This window comes from Elaeis guineensis, chromosome 6 (assembly GCF_000442705.2).
Source record: "Elaeis guineensis isolate ETL-2024a chromosome 6, EG11, whole genome shotgun sequence".
Classification (NCBI taxonomy): domain Eukaryota; kingdom Viridiplantae; phylum Streptophyta; class Magnoliopsida; order Arecales; family Arecaceae; genus Elaeis; species Elaeis guineensis.
The window spans coordinates 109886670-109890726 of NC_025998.2; the positions used below are offsets into that span (position 1 = coordinate 109886670).

General features: G+C 36.8%; 1 non-coding gene across 1 annotated transcript; it reads left to right on the forward strand.

Moving 5' to 3' along the window:
• Nucleotides 1-2730: 2730 nt before the first annotated feature.
• On the forward strand, nucleotides 2731-2837 carry LOC140858898 (small nucleolar RNA R71). The gene has a single exon (XR_012142302.1). It is a non-coding gene; the product is annotated as a small nucleolar RNA R71 (small nucleolar RNA).
• Nucleotides 2838-4057: the final 1220 nt, after the last annotated feature.

Genomic DNA, 4057 nt, shown 5'->3' on the forward strand with positions numbered 1-4057 from the left:
ATTCTCTGTTTGACCATAAACTAACATTTTTTCCAGTTGAGAACTAAGTGCTTCTCCTTACATCGTTCTAGAACTAATTGCAGGTGATTCAGACACTCGGAGAAGGTTAGGCCAAAAACAGAAAAGTCATCCATAAAAATTTCTAAAAATCATTCTATCATATCTGAAAACATGCTGATCATGCATCTCTGGAAGGTTGCCGGTGCATTACATAGTCCAAAGGGCATTCGTCTATAGGCAAAAGTACCAAATGGACAGGTGAATGTAGTCTTTTCTTGATCTTTAGCGGCTATGGGGATCTGGTTGTAACCGGAGTATCCATCAAGAAAACAGTAAAACTCTTGTCCAGCTAGTCTTTCCAACATTTGATCAATAAATGGCAAAGAAAAGTGATCTTTTCTTGTCGCAGCATTTAACTTTCTATAGTCTATACAGACCCTCCATCCCGTTTGGGTCCTAGTTGGGATAAGTTCATTTGCATTATTTTGGACCACTGTTATCCCAGATTTTTTGGGTACTACTTGAACTGGGCTTACCCAAGAGCTATCAGAAATAGGATAAATTATTTCACTATCTAGGAGTTTCATAATCTCCTTTTTAACTACATCCTTCATAGCTGGATTAAGCCTTCTTTGGGCTTCTCTTGTTGGTTTAGCCTCTTCCTCTAAGTATATTCTATGTTGAACTATAGAAGGGCTTATTCCTTTGATATCTGCTATGGTCCAACCTATTGCTTCTTGATTTGCTTTTAGAACTGACACTAACTCCTCCTCTTGCTTGGGATCTAGGTCTGATGCAATAATTACAGGCAAAGTTTCTTTGGGTCCTAGATATGCATACTTGAGATATTCTGGAAGGGGTTTCAGTTCTAAAATGGGTGCTTCCTCTATCGATGGTTTAGGTGATGATTTCACCATCTCAATGATTGGTTCAGTAGGAAGTGTCGATTCCTGATTAATCTGATTTTCTTTAAGTATTTCATTGATATCCTCAGACTCATGGATTAACCAGGGGTTAGACTCTAGGTCGACTTCATCATCACTAATGTCAATGGATTCATAAATACCATCTTGGACTACATTGACATCAGCATGAGAAGAGGATTCCTGTTCTAAGTTAAAAACATTAAGCTCAATGGTCATATTCCCAAAGGATAACTTCATTAGACCATTTCGATAATTGATTTCAGCATTGGCCGTAGCTAAGAATGATCTTCCTAAAATGACAGGTATATGTCCTTTAGGATTCGCAACTGGCTCAGTCTCTAAAATAATAAAATCTATAGGAAAAATAAAATTTTCAACCTTTATCAGAACATCCTCGACCATTCCCTTAGGGATCCTGAGAAATCTATCGGCTAACTGTAATGTGATCCTAGTAGGTTGAAGTTTTTCTAATCCTAGTTGCTCATACACCAAATATGGAAGGATATTCACACTAGCTCCTAGATCTAGCAAGGCCTTTTTTATATTGGTTTCTCCAATAACACAAGAAATTATTGGAGCTCCAGGGTCCTTATATTTAATTGGCACATGGCTAGATAGGTATGAATTGACACTTGCAGCCAAAAATGCTTTCTTTGGTACATTAGTGGTCCTTTTCCTAGTACAAAGATCTTTTAAAAATTTGGCATAAGTTGGAACCTGATGGATTATATCTAAAAGAAGAATATTAACTTGGACTTGTTTAAATACCTCTAAAATTTTATCTAAATGTTCAGATTTATTGGATTTCAGTCTGTTTGAAAAAGGAGCTCTAGGACTTTTAAGTACTGGACTAGGGAAATTTTCAGTTTCTGGTGCTTGAGGTTGAAAGGTAGTAGTTTTAGAAGGTGACTCGGCAGATGAGTCCTCTATATCATCAAGTGCAACTACCTTATTGTCTATTTGTTTTCTCGATCTTAAGGTATGAATGGCATTTACACCATTAACTTGGTTTCCTTGTTGGGGTCGTGGACCATTTTGGTTCCTAGGATTTGGCTCAGGTTGGCTAGGTAACCTACCATGTTCTCGTTCACTAATGGTCGAAGCCAGCTGACTTACTTGCATTTTCAGATGGGCTATATCTTGGGTGTTATTATTTATGAGTTGACCTGTGGTTTGCATAAAGCTGGTATGTGTCTTCATCATGGCTTCTAGGCTTTTCTCTAAAGAGGTAATTTTTTTGTCATTATCATGGAAGCCTGGCGGGTTGTTCATCACTGGGTTGGACCTTAGATTTTGCTGATTGAAATTTGGATTGCCTACATTAGGATTCTAGGACCATAAGAAATTCGGGTGATTCCTCCAACCTGGGTTATATGTGGGTGCATAAGGATTGTTCAATGATCCTTGATAGGTGGCATTCACCTGTGCACACTCATTCGAGTAGGAACATTCTTCTAAGACATGGTCTGGTGCATTGCACCCTTTACATATGGGTGCAGATATTTGATTTACATTGGCTGGTCTCTGTAATTTTAAGGCTTCCAATCTATGTGTTAAGGTTGCAATCTTGACCTCTGATGCTAGGGTTGGTTGAATTTGATGCATTCCTCCTCTTGAAGGTGTAGCTTTATCAGGTTCCCTAGTTGTTTCCCATTGTAAATTTTTCTCGGCTAGGTCTTCTAAGAATTACCAAGCTTTAGTAGTTTCTTTGTCCATAAATTGGCCTTGGCACATGGACTCTAGCATGGTTCTTGAGTTTGAATCTAACCCCTCATAGATGATCTGGCATAGTCTCCAAGTTTCTATTCCATGGTGTGGGCATTGGGTCAAAAGATTCTTGAAACGTTCAAAGTACTTCCAAAATGATTCACCAGCTAGTTGGTAAAATTGATTTATTTCATTCCTAATCCTAGCTATTTTATGATGGGGGAAATACTTTTTCAAAAATATTCTCACAAAGCCCTCCCAGGTAGTGACAGAATGGTTTGGCAGACTATAAAGCCACTTCTTAGCATTATCCTTAAGGGCAAAGTTGATTAATCTAAGTTTGACCTCATCCTCTGTTAATTGCAGTTTTATGGTTGCACATACCTCCTCAAATTCTCTAATAAATATATAAGCATCCTCTAATCCTATGAATTTTGGAAGCATATTTATGATTTGAGGTTTGATTTCAAAATTATTAGCTGTGGGTTGTGGTAACCTGATACAAGATGGTTGGATGGAGCCAACTGGATAACACAAATCCTTAAGGGTCATGGGTTGGATTGGTTCAGCCATTGGAACAAAAGGAATTGACTCAATTCTAACTAGACGACCCGACACTCTTCTCCACACACGAGGTGTACGGTTCTCGATGTTTATACAATTTTTTTTTATAAAAATTTTTATGTATAAGAAAAAGAAAGAAAAGAGAAAAAGTTCTAAAGAAAAGATCCTAAGGAGACCTAAATCTAAAGAAAAGTAACCAAATTAATTTAAATTTTAATAATTTTTTTTTATTTTTCAAACAAGTGAAACAATAAATTAAACTCAATCTATCCTAGGGTTAACCTAAATCTAGACAGCTCCTAACTGTTCCAAGATGACCCTTCAAGCCTTCCAAGTGGAGATTGATCAACTAGTTAGCCAGGTAAGTATAAGAGGTGGGAGGTTCACTCATCGTTGCCTTTCTAGACACCAAACGAGTTGGCCAGGCCAGCAACTGAACCAATTTAACAAACCACCCTCAGGGACTTTCCTAAACACCAACTAATCAAACAACTCAAACTTGGTAGAACTCTTAGGGTTCCTTATCCTATTGAGCTCGAATTCCTTAAGGTTGACGTCTAATTGATTTTAAGATTAAAGGTCTAGGTAATGCAATATGATGGAGATGGTTTTTGGGCTAAGGAAGGGTAATGAAATCCCCACCTTATCTTGTTAATGGGTTGATGCCCTTAGATTAATTATGAAAATGCAAATGCAAATAAACAAGATGACCAAGAATGTAAAAGATTTTAATTTAGAATTTTTTTTTATTTTGATATTTTACTTCACGATTATGAAATGTCTTTTGTTTTGTTTTATTTTTTTTTTTATGATTAAGTAAATTCAAATGATTAGGTCTAAAAGGAAAAGTAATTAACTAA